Source organism: Otolemur garnettii, unplaced genomic scaffold, assembly GCF_000181295.1.
Source record: "Otolemur garnettii isolate 467f Iridium unplaced genomic scaffold, OtoGar3 scaffold00051, whole genome shotgun sequence".
Classification (NCBI taxonomy): domain Eukaryota; kingdom Metazoa; phylum Chordata; class Mammalia; order Primates; family Galagidae; genus Otolemur; species Otolemur garnettii.
This window is the reverse complement of record NW_003852446.1, coordinates 7,783,954-7,797,761: the sequence shown is the minus strand read 5'-3', so window position 1 is coordinate 7,797,761 and position 13,808 is coordinate 7,783,954.

Sequence of the window (13,808 nt, the reverse complement as noted above, 5' to 3'; positions counted from 1 at the left end):
CAAAGGACTATTAAAGGTAACCCAGCAATGGATCATATAGTGCCCTGGGGATGTGTCCTTTACCACTCTTAAGTCTAAAAAGGGAAGGGCACAGGTCATGTGACAAGAGTCCTATCTGTCAGTAGAGGTCAACCCACAATGACCAGGCAGGGAGGAAGCTGGGCAGTAAAAACCATGACCTCATCCTCCTCCTGCCCACCTAGCTCTTCTTGGGGCTTCATTGGCCAAAATCCACTAAAAGCCAAAGGGAAAGGGAACCCACAGAGGCAGTCTATGAAAGTCAACTTGCTCGCACAAAGCAGGATGGAAAAAGAGCAGAAAGTAGAGCTGGAGTGGCAAATGGAAAAGATCCAGCCCATGACTCACAGGCTTGACAACTGCCTATGGCAGGACAAGCCCAGTTCTGACTCCTGGTTCACAAAATCTTTTGTTAATCTCTGGTCTCTACAGGTCTATTCCATGAGAATTAGGAGCGAGAGCCTCCATACCTCAAACAAAATAATCACAGTTTAATTTTCCATTTGAAGCCACAAAGAAACACCTCTATCATGTTGGAGCTTTGTCTGAGGTGGGAGATACTATATTTTAAAGACTAATTTACATAAGGAAGTCTCTCCACTCCAAAACTGAGTGGTGTGAGTGGCTAATTCAAGGGACCCACCCACAGCTCAGTCACATCTCACGCCACCCGCAAGTTTCCAAGGTCCAAAGTCTTTACAGTGACTAAAATGCTGGATTCCAGATGTATGGGTTCCTTTCTGTGAAGACAAAAGAACTATGGCCTCTTCTGAGATTGGATTCATCTTTTGAAAAGGAAGCATTCTGGTGGAGAACAATAACTTCCTGTAAACGTGGCTTGCTTGAAAGAAATACTGTTTCCCCCAGAGGGCTCTTCAAGAAAACAAACTGGAAAAATCTGTCGCAACTACAAAAGAAGAGTCTCTTTCTCCCTCTTTTTCTCCTTTTTATACTACTGTGCTTTGGCCAGAACCCATGAATCAGATTGCAGAAATTAAAGTCTCATCTCAGTTTTAACAAAGTACAATTAAAGTGCTGATGAAATAGTTGACAGCAACGTGGGCTTGTTTATTGTTCACTAAAATGGATGCTCCCCCCAAAATTCATGGGAAAATAACCCTTTTTCAAGAAGCTAATGGAATCAATATTTTTAGAAATTCCTTTGAAAAAATATGCCAGAGTAATCACAGATTCTATATTAGTCAAATGTCTCAATAGTACCCTTTCCTATATAAATATAGACCCTCCTTGCTTAGGAACCAACTGTCAAAAGACCATAGGTTTCCAAAGAAGGATGAGTTTAAGACAAGCCAAAATTATGTCAAATTTCATGGAGTCCAGATGGTTCTGTCAGACTTATCCTCAGCTGCTTGGTTCGTGGAGATTTTTTTTCTGAGAAGTAAATAGACATGGGTAATAAAAACATAGCTTGCAACTCCAGAAATATATCTGAATCATTATAGTAAATATGTTTTAGAATGTATGCCCACCCATCCTGAGCTCCACTTTGTCAATCTTCTGCCCCCTGAGAGTTAAAACCCTGAAGCCATGTCAGGGCTATGTTCTCTCCACTCATTGACCCTACTGATTAGACCAAAAGTCGATACTGGACTCAGGGAAACCAATTTGGAATTCATATTGGCAGAAAAAGAAATGTCTCTTGCCATTTGCTGTTGGGACACAGAAAGGTCAGGATAACTGTAGGCAGTCACCATATAAACTTTACTTGAGACCATTTAGAAGCAGCTATGACATGCCATATATAAACATGGCAAAAGAACCTCTCTTGAAGAGTAAGAGAAATACGAAGCCACTAACAGAGATCAACAGATATAAAAGACCGTGTGAACCCAAAGAAAGATGAGTACAGATAAGAGAAGTCTGTTTTGACTTATGTGGTCGTTCCAGATCCTGTTTCCAGTCCCTAGCAAGGCCTAAAAATGGCTTCCCCTTCAGGTCTTGGATGTATCCTTGTATCTATTCAGGCTGTGTCCCCTTTTGCTCACCCTACTTTGGAAAATCCAAATAGGGTATCTCAGGGCTTTTAGTTACCAAAAGCAATACTATACAGACATAGGGATTTAAAAAAAAATGTTGAGCCTGGTTCTCAAGTATCAGGATGGAATAAGGCAAAGGAAATCTTTCTTTAGGATCAGAGAAGATAAGAGGATTGGCAATCCTTCAAGGGTTGGAGGGTAGAGTTACATGAGGCAGCTATTAATTCCCTGGCACTGGCGTGGAGTCGGGCTATGTCAGGGACAGTGCTACTTCAAGGGACTTGCTTCCTTACTCCGTTCTTTGTCAACACTTTATATTTAACAGACTTCCAAAAGGTGTGTTTTATGCAACAGCCTGAGAGTCATTTGAACCATATCAAGCTTATGCTGTTGTACTGACCCTACCAAATCACATTTGTTTAATTCAGCAAGGATGAAAACATTAAAGTTAATTTTTAAAGCAATGCCTTATAAAATATGTAACATGTTCTACAAAATGACACAATGTACTTTCAGTTCTTCAAAGCCCTTGCTTGTGGTTGACGTAATATCGCCAGGTAATGACTAAATTTGGGATTATGTGCCATAGATTTCAAGAGGCTTTTATGTATCCTACTTTAGTCATCCCTATAGCAATTCTGTGAGTTTGGCAGAGCAGACATTTGTAAATTCATTTTAAACGGAGAAAGTGAGACTCAGTAGGTCAAACCCAAGGTTTTTCAGCTAATATGTGAATGAATAGGGACACAAATTCAGAAGTTCTAACCCTGAAACCTGTATTCTTTCCATCATAGAGGAAGTATAGAATAATTCTTCACAATGTCTAAAATGCAATCTTTATCACGGAAACATATTATAATGTATGTTCTCACTATGGTGTTTCCAGGTAAGAGAAGATGAGAGTAAGACTGTGTCTGACATGTTCACCCATTCCTAGCACCAAGAAGAGTATGGGATACATGTAGGGTGCATGTCTTGAGATGGGTTTCCCAGAAGCAAACCCTGAGATAAGGACTCAACATGAAAGTGGATCATTAGGAGATGCTTTCAGACAACTACTAACAGACTAGGGAAGTGAGACTAGAGAAAAAGTAAGCAAGCCAGGATAAAATAGTCATTCACAAAGATGATGACTTGGCTCAATGCTACAGAGGAGTTCTGGAGAAAGTCTAGGTCATACCTCAAAGTTGTCCCCCCATTGGGGGCATGATGACTTGAGCATTTTTTTTCTCCTTGCCTATCAATTAATTTTTAAGGGATTCCTATAGGGGAATGTACATTTCTAGGCACTTTTGGTTTTTCAGGCAAAGTAGTTTCTGGCAGCTTGAGGATAAACCTTTGACAATGTGACATAAATGCTGGCTTCTGAGAGTAACGGCACACCAGGAGCCATGTATACAAAAATGGTAAAAAGATCCAAGGGAATATGGACAGAGCATTGATGGCATCTGGTATAGTGTTTAATAAATAGTTGTTCAGTGAAGGAAATAGAGAAAGGAAGGAAAAATGGAGGGAGGGAATAAAGGAGGGAGGGAAGGAAGGAACACCATGTCCCAGGTTCTTATTAATATTATCTAAGCTAAATATCCTAGAACAGTTGCAGATGGATATGTCTTTTTGCTGGTGAGGGAACTGAAGCTCAGAATGGTTTATTAGGTGGCAGGTCACATAACTTGTAATAGTAGAGTCAAAATTCTAACATGCCTATCTAGCTACAAAGCTTCTGCACTTTCCACTACTCTACCCTATCACATTGAACTGTCATTCACATGCTGCCGGGCCTCCATGGAAATTGCCTTGCCTCCTTGTCAACCCACCAAAAGCGAATTCTCATGGGTCATGATTGAGATCACTCTGCAGTATCCACTTACCTTTGCCCCATGTACACATCTTCTCTTATGCCCTCAGATCTTGTTAATTTGAAATAGAATTGGAAAAAAAAGAGTTGGACATGCAGATGTTCTGATAGAAAGTGATGACACCATTCCCTATACGAAAACAATGAAAGATGCCAAGGCCTAATGAAGAGTTGTCTCTTGAAATCTCCTGGCATTTTCAGCAGACTGCAGTTTTCTGAGAATGTCTGTGTTTTCCAGAGCATGTCTGCTCAGAATGTATGAGCCAAAACCTCCTAGGGATTTTCCATCACTTGTTTATATTGTGCCTGGATCTACTCGAATGAGTTTATTATAAATAAGATAGAGTGACGGGGACGGGGGGGAGGGTTTCATGAATTGAGACTTAAAATTAGTTTTAAATATTGTTTTCACCTCTAGACTAAATATAAATGGTATTTAGACTGATTGCACTATTAGCAGGTAAAGGGAGCTGAGTTTTTAAGGGATTACAACCTGATTTAATATAATTATGAAAACAAATTATAATCAGAAGGGTTTGGTAGGAGGTTAAAAGCAGCAGCTATTTCCTTTTCTTTCTATAATACTATCCTATGAAACCTATCCTATTAAACATACAATTTTCCTTCAAAAGAGGAAAGAAGGAAACAGAATTGTAGCTGTTCCTAGCACTTAGTACTCTAGTTGGGGTACTAGTAGAGTACTCTAGTACTCTACTCGAGTTCGTACTCGCCTCTGCTTTCCTCCAGATCTTCCTATCTTTCTCCACTAGTCTTCATCACATCCATTCAATTTCTGTCATTAACATCCTAACCATCCTCTTAACTTTAACTCCAAAACAAGACTAATCTACAGTTGACAGGGTGAAAAAATAGCACTAAGCTAAGGGTGACAGGTTTGGATCAGATCTATTAGGGGTCTGCTCTAGAGAAGAACTGTGAAATCATACTGAATTTCATCTTTACCTTCCTGTTTGTGCCCCCCTGGACCTTTCAGCATCCCCCTTTGTCCCCACCAAGTTTATAGAATTCACACTCAAAAGGATAAACGGTCAATAATCACTTAAGTTCTATAGCTCTCAAAGGCACTACTTTGTACAGTAGACCAAAATAAGTAAATAATGTTCAACTTAAAGGGAGCTTCCCAAAGCTTCTCAATTCCACATAAGTTAAAATCTAGTCGATTTAATGGGCTATGTAAACAAAGATAATGCCTTCTCTTACATCTCCTTTTAATAAGAAATTTAACCATACTCATTATCTCATCTGATCTATGTAGAGTGAAATTGGCTGATCTCCATAATAGAAATTGGCTGATCTCTGCAATAGGACAGATGATTCCTCCACAGAACTATATCTCTGCTATTCTCCCTTTAGAACATCAAAATAATCTCAACTTTATCTTGGATGACACACAACTGAACACAGAAATCTAAGTAAGTCCCATGGAGTCCAGCTTAGTTCAGAGAAAATATCCAGCCAACCTGTAGACTCCTGAGCAGTAATAAATGGCTGTTGTTTTAAGCCACTGAGTTTTATAGTGGTTTGTTACACAGCAATAACTAACTGATACATGGCTTATGTCTTATCATGAGTATGTCAACATTATGCAGACCTTACATACAAAAAGTAGTACCCTAGAAGAAAGACACATGGTTTTGGACTATAACTAGGTGAACTACACACACACATGCACACATACTAACATGATATAGTATATTCCTTTACTATGTGATCTATCAAACTTTAAAAGGATAAGTTTTGACGCTATCCATGATTTACAAAAGGTTATATTTTAAATTATCATTCTCTGATATGTAGAGATTGCATAATAGCCCACTTCAGCTCCCCCATCTTTGCATTTTTCTATTACTAAAATATTCTCTCATCTTTAACTCGTGTGGCCCAGGAACATTTTTCTGCTCTTTTTTTTTCTACCTATCAATTACCCTGAGGGATTAAAAAAAAAAAAATGGCAGATCTGAGTTTACCCTGGAAAATGTTCATTCTATGAGTCAGATCCAAAGCAAAGCCCTTCCCATCTATAGCTGATGCCCATGACTATTCATAAAGTATGCCCTTAACTACTCTGCAGTGGTCCATCTCTGATTTCCAGGCAATTTTCCTGGAAATTATCTGAATCTTGTTTAGAGGCCTATCTATATGTCATAGAAAATTGACAATTCCCCATATAACCTGCACTCAGGACGATGAATTTTCCAAATAATAGCATCAAAGCCTAGTATTTTTCTAAAAATAGTGTGTGCATTCTAATACACCAGGCCTCAACTCCTATTCTTAGGTGTTATAGGTTTTGAAAATAAAGTTTTCAAAATGCTTTAAAATCTCATTTCAACTTCAAAACAATCTTGAGAGAGACAGGTAACTGACAATCAGAAAATTCAGTTGGCTTGCCCAGGGTCACACCAGTTAGTTAGTTAATCCTACTTCTTTTTCAAGGCCAATTTTAAATGCCTCCCCCTCTGTGAAGCCTTCAAATTCCACAGGCAGAGTTAAGGCTCCATCCTCAGTGCTCTGATAAGTCTTTATGATATTACCATATGTGTTTTAGTTTAGCTCTGGCTAACTAGGAAAGGTGATTTTCTAAATCCCAGCAAAACTGTCTTCTTATCCTCAGTGCTCAGCATAATACAAAGAGCTCTTCAATAGATGTTTAAGAGACACATTAATTAATTCAAGGATGATGACTTTTAAGTAAAACTCATCTCTAGCAGTAGTGTAGGAAAGAAGAAACATCACAGTGTCTAGAAAGTAAACAGAACTCAAGTTGAGTCCTAGCTCTGATACTTATTAACTGAGTCACCTCGGATTTACCTCACTGAACCTCCTTTTCCCTACCTGCCAAGGATTTCTTCTACAACCACATGGCTAAAGTTATTTTCCAGTGTGATGACACAATAGTCAGAAAATAACAAAAAGAAAGAGTAGGAAAGAGAAAAGAGGCAAATAAAAAGAAATGGTGGACATAGATGGTAGCAAGTTTATGAACTATAATAATTCAGAGACCTTGTATTTACATTTCTAACTTTAATTATTTAGAATATAACTTTAAAACTCCTACAATGTATTCAATGCTGGGCTTTGGGCATGTACTTGAATATAAGCACAATCTCTTCAGTCTGTGATATAGCATTGTTTTTATGGAGGCAAGAGGATATCCCTGAATGTCCCATGTTTTGTTACTGTTAGGCCTTCAGTGGAGAAAACAATTTTTTTTTTCTGTTAACAATACCTGCTCACATTTGATGAGTATTTTCCAACTCTGATGGTGATAGCGATTTTGCAAATTATACAGCATTCTCTATGTCAGAGATTCTAACATGTAGCCAAGCCTCCCCCATCTACCCATCCTTCCACCTCATGTACCTATAACTTGATAACCATAGATCTATACAGATTTGTTTTGGCTCCAACCCAAGATAGCTCAAAAGAATACTCCCACTCTTGTGCTCTACATCTCAGAGAAAGGATGAACACTGACCGCACCTCAGGCAGAATGAGAACCTGGACAAATAATCAACCCACTCCTACATGTCAAGCAAGATATTAGAGAGTCTCAATATGACTGTCATTTCCTCTACTGGCAGGGAGCGATAAATGAAACATACATTCCTATTATCTGCCCACCCTTCAGAGTGATGGATTACCTGAGTGGGAAGGGATATTGCTCCTGGGCCCCAGAGAATTATAGATATCTCTTTGTGAATGTTAATATCAAATGGTGGGGCAAAACTGCCAAAGCAGAGGCAAGAACTCACTGGCAATTCATTCTTCCTTTATTTTGTGCTCCAAAAATAAATAAGCAATGTCTTTCGCCTTCTCCCATTTTCCATATATATTTTCCCTTTAGAAAGTAAGTAATAACATCATCATTCCTTCTCTAATGGCAACATTGGCTATACTTTGAGGCTTAAAAGCAAGATGATGTGTTTCGAATAGAGCTTCTAGGAGGCTGAACATCAACACTCTGTTACAAGAGAATATTGGTAATAGTCTGCCAAACAGAAGGCTGACCTCATCTGTTATAGTGGAAAGTGCTAACAAGTAAATAAAGCCTTTGTTTTTTCATAGTAAGACTCTGATTAACTAAAACGCTCTGAGAGTGGGTGTTTCCAGACAACAATTAAGGATTTATTCAAAACCCACTTTATTTCACCATTTGGAGTTCAAAACTTTAAAACTGGTTCCCCCCTTTTCAACCTTAATAAATGTCAGTTACCCTTTATCAACTAAAGGCTATGGAGCACCCTAAAGTCTTCATTGAAAGGTGACTACACTTCAGACGGAGATAGACATAAAACATGTGAACAATCAGCCTTAATGGATCTAACCCAGGACCATTCCCTGGAAGTTGTTTTATTAGTTAAATCTCTGATGTCAGTTGGTTTCCTGGTCATTGGCCTCTATATCTGAGAAGACTAGGCCAAAGCAATTCCCACCATTTGGGTTCACTAAGCCAGGGTTTTATGGTAGAATGAAGCAGTGATACTGCTTTGAGAAGAATGTTAGCATTACTTTAGAGTTCAGTATTTTGAAAAAAATTAAGATATTTTGAAGGGAAGACTGATTTTAAAACTGGGACATCTACTTTCTTCTCACCTCATCCTATCCCAACAGTCTTTGTTTAAAGACAGACGCTTGTGGCTATGACTTTTCAGTCACCAAAGTACTAAACACTAGCTACATTTTTGGTGGACAAAATATTGCAATAACTGTCACAGTCTCCAGGAATCATTAAGGCCATAAACCAAAAGTCCACAAAAACATATTTTCTCAGAAAATAATCTTAAACCATTTGGGTCCAACTTGACTCATAAGAGAAATGGAAATATCCTAAGTGAATATGGGGATTTGTTTCTTCACCCTAAAGGAGTGCCATTTATTTGCCCTGAACTGAAATTCCCAAGATTTGTGGCACACAATTCAATCTGAGACCAATCTGTTGTGGAGTCATTTAAAATCCCTGCTCAGGGAGCATCAGAGGTGCCCACAACAGCTGAGCTGGAAGAACGCTCAGGAAGGGGAAAATAAAAACAATAGGAGTGCATTCCCGACTGTATTATCAACTTTAGACTCCTTCATGTGAAAGATCAAATTGTGCCTTTGTAAATGTTTTATTTTTTAGATTTCACCTCTGAGACTATGAGGGAGAATATACTTTTGTTATTTGAAGCAGTCAATGACTTTTCAACTTTCCAGACACAAAGAGCCAAGCCACTGTGACATTGTGGATGCATTTTGGATGTCCTCATGAGAAGCCCGAGTTGGAAAATAGAAAGTTTTCTTTTCAACCATGTTACCAGTGGAGAGATTAATATATATATGTGTGTGTGTGTGTGAGTATATATATATATATATATTTGCATCTGTGGATTCAACCAACTATGGATTAAAACTATTCCCCTAAAAAGTGCCACAAGTTTCCAAAAAGAAAAAGTTGAATTTACCATGTGCCAAGTACTATGTTGAATTCACACAGATAGAGCAACATGTAGGTATTGTATTAGTGTCAGATATGATAAGTTATCTACAGGGGATTTAAAGTATGCAGGAAGATGTGTGTAGGTTATATGCAAATACTACTCCATTGTACATAAGGGACTTGTCATTCATGAATTTTGGTAGTCGCAGTGGGTACTGAAACAAGTGGGTATCCTTCAGGGGTACCAAGAAATGACTATATGATATGGTACATGTATATACATTGTGTGTATTGTACATAACCTGAACCCAGTCTGTACTGACAGATGAGCCACTACTTAAATGACCATTCACCACTGGCTCTCTTCAAGAATTAGAAGCTGCTGTTTCCATGATGAAAGATCTAATTCATAATAACAGTTTACCACATTAAAAATGAAAAATAAGTCTAGTGCATCAACCTAAATTAAGCTTCAGTAAATGTTTAGGCTTAAATCAATCCTCTGTGCTGAACCTGAAGAAAAATTCTTTCACAGCTGATCAAGACTAAATTTGAGTTATCTTATCGCACATGCAAAGTGAACTAGCACTCATTTCCTTAAGGAGATCATTGTCTATTGATGTAATATATTAGAACTTGAAAATGCATGATTTACTGGGTTATACAATGGTTATATGACATCATATATTTCTGCATACTCAGAATCTCTCCTTATCATAGTCATCTGGGTCCACAATTGCTTGCTCTGCTTCAGCCATGTTCATGACCCACCATCTCTTCTCATGCCTGTGTGGGTACACCACCTGGAATCAATCAGTTACTTGCCTCAGTAGTCCTGAGTGCTTTGCCTTGGCTTCTGCTATGCAACCAGGTGACCAGGCACTTTCCAGGCATTTCTAACTCCTCCTACACTGAATTACCATGGAACGCTACTCCACCAGGAAGGGGGTGGAGCATCTTCTTGGATACCAAAAGGTCAGGGCAATACAATTTAGAAGTGTGGGGGAGTTCACTTCCCTTTGAATAAACTCTAACCAATGGCAAACAGGAGATGGAAGGGAGCCCAACACATAATATCACTCTCCCTCCTTTCTTCCAGGGACTGTTTGTAGGCACAGTTTATCCACACAGCTGTACACAGATATCCATAAACATCCTGGCTAACCAGACACACCTGCAAAACAATCTGCTTTGTCTCTTTGTGCCTCATTGCTATGCATTGTCACATATGACCTTGCACTGCTTCTCTTTCTTCCCTCCCTTATTCCCTTGGTGCTCACTCTCAGTGCCCTGGGTTTGTACCTCCCAGATAAAGTACCAACACTTAATCCTTGCCTCAGGCTCTAGGTAACCTGAGCTAAGACAGCTAGTTAGAAATCACCCCTACATTTTCAAATGCATGAATTTCTTAGTCAAATTAATGGGGTATAGTACATTGTGTACATCATGCTGTTTTGAGTCCCAAAAGCAATAACAGCCAAGTTGTTAGCATGTCCTTTAAACTTTTACATTTATATGCAATGAGAAAACAATGCACTCCATTTAAACCCTGAAATGTCAATGAGGAAATAGGTACTTATTGTTATGCTGTGCTAAGAGAGGAGAGTATGATAAGGTTCTATTTTGTCATGTCACTGAAATCCCATGATAGCAATAAAATTTATGTGAACTTTGGAGTCAAAAAAAAAAAATAAGAATGTTATCTCAGCTCTGCCACCTACTTAGCTGTGAGATTTTAATCAAATTACTTAAACTCAGAGGGTTTTTTTCCCTCCTCTATAATATGGCACAATAATATGAACTTCATTATGTTGTAAAACAACCAGCCCTGTGCTTAGAATGTTGAGAGTGTTCAATGTTTGCTAGCAATGTATGTTAGTTATTATTACAACTTTCCAATTAAGCAAGAAAGAAAAATTTGAGGTTCTGATTGAACTTTTGGAAGATATTTGAATTACAAAGAGGTATTCTGCTTACTAGTGATAGAACTGTATTGCAAATAAGCTTTAAAAACAAAGGGAAATTGCTAAGGTAGTAGAATGGATCTGCCCTCAAGCATCAGGACTCAGATACTTCCTTCCATCTGTGCCTTCTTATACTCCATCTATCAGACCTGTTTTCCTCAGTGTGTTTGTGGGCCCCATTCTCTCCTACTACAGATGCTCTTTCGTGAGGTCCACCAGCATGTCCAGGCTTAGCAACCCCAGTGAAAAGAGAAGGAATTTTTCCCCAACACTGATGGCCCCTGCTGATTGCACATGCTTACCTCTCAGACCAATCATAGCTATTAGGGGGATGACATATAAGGATTGACCATCATTTGGCCTGATCATTTGGCCACCACAGTGATCAAGGGGACCAAATCTATTATTTAAAAAAAGGAGGCTGAAAAAGCTTCCAGGCATCTTCATGTATATGCACACATGGGTACATGTGCGTGTACACACACGCCACTGTGTAGGGATCAGCAAACTTTTTCTGTAAAGGGCCAAAGAGATAATAGTTCAGGTTTTGCAGGCCACATCAGGTCTCAGCTACATATTCTTCTTTGGTTTTTTGTTTTGTTTTCACAACCCTATACAAATGTAAAAAGCATTCTTAGCTCCCTGGCCATGCAAAACTAGGCCACAACCCATAGTTTTGCCAACCCCTGTACTATAGTATAATGCAAGCAAAATGAATATGAAGGTTTGTTCATCATGGAATTGGTGGTATCTTAAATACATGTATAAATGTTGAGACCTATAGAACACTACTTTAGTGAGGAAGTACAGGGTGGAGTGAGGAGTTAAACCATCCAGAAGTCAACAAACAAATATGTGTATTTTTTTTAATTCTGAAATTAACAGTATGTCCATAAATTGGGCATTGTGTTTTAAAGGTCCCAAGTTGCCTATATTCTGTATATCAGTGTTTGACTAAAGAGAGAGATGAATATAAAAGATACTCTAGAACAGTGGTTCTCAACCTTCCTAATGCCACGACCCTTTAATATAGTTCCTCATGTTGTGGTGACCCCCAACCATAAAATTATTTTTGTTGCTATTTCATAACTGTAATTTTGCTACTATTATTAATCCTAATGTATAAATATCTGATATGTAGGATGGTCTTAGGCTACCCCTGTGAAAAGGTCATTCGACCCCCCAAAGGGGTCATGACCCACAGGTTGAGAACCACTGCTCTAGAACTTTCAACAGGAGGCAACAGAACGAACAAAAAACAGAGGGAGAACCTTTATAGGAATATCCATCTTTCTTCCCTATAAAGTATTCTGCATATCAAATAACAGGAATAGAGGCAGATTTAAACATCTTTGCCCGAACAAATTCACTTCCAAATTTGTTTTAATATTAGACATCTTTATGAATATTAATGTTCTTCAACATAAGTAACTACAGAAAAGAATATTCAGCATCCTCCCCACTCCACCCACTCCCTCTGTCATTGCTCCTTGCCCTTTTAATGTCATTGTCTAACAGTGAGATAGAACATCGATGAGCCTAAGATTAGGCAAATACAGCAAAATCAGTCACTATTTAGGAGAATCCATATCACTGAATGCCATCTCTTTGAACTTTAGACCAGGAGTTTGAAATCAGAGTTTATGAACTTGTGTGGAATAAAATAGATCTTTATTTTCACTAATCACTAACTAAAATGTAGCATTTCCTTGAGTTTTAGACATAGTCAACAAATTACAGTAGTAGTAGTATCTGTGACTTTGTCCCAAAGAAAAATCGCCAGGATTTTTATATAACTTATACACATTACTTTTTTATATTATATCACACTATGACATTGAAGATACTACAGGTATCTCAAAATATCATTTCTGCTCATTGCTACTTAAACAGTTCAATAGTACAGGTATCTCAAAATATCATTTCTGCTCATTGCTACTTAAACAGTTCAATAGTTATTAGACCCACTTCTAGATCTAGTTATAAATATGTTGATAAAAAGTACACATATTAACATCAAATTTGTGTTTTAAATATTTGACAACTCTAGCATAATTGGTTTCCTATATATAATCCTGGGTATTTTATGCCTTTAAAAAAACCTTCTTTTTGAGAAGTGGTCCATAGGCTTCAACAGTCCATGGAAGATGCTAAGGCACAAGAATGTTCAGAAACTGATGTTAGTTCCCTCCCTCCCTCTTGAAATGTTTTTGTTTTGGTTTTCTTAGCTTTGTATTTTTCTGATTGCCCTTCTATCTCACCTGCCAATCTCCTCAGCTCTTTTCTCCTCTTCTCTTTGACTTCCATGTTGGAGTGGTCTAGGCTCACTCCCGGGACCCTTTTGATTCTAACTAGATAATCTCATCCACTTCACGGCTTATACCATTGATAAGCTAATGACCCCAGAGCTTCATCTCCAGCCTATTTGATCTAACCCTGACATCTCCATATGAAGATATGATAGATATCTCATGCTTGTGATGGCCAAAAGAGAATTTTTCATCATCCCACCTCTACCTAAACCTGTGCCC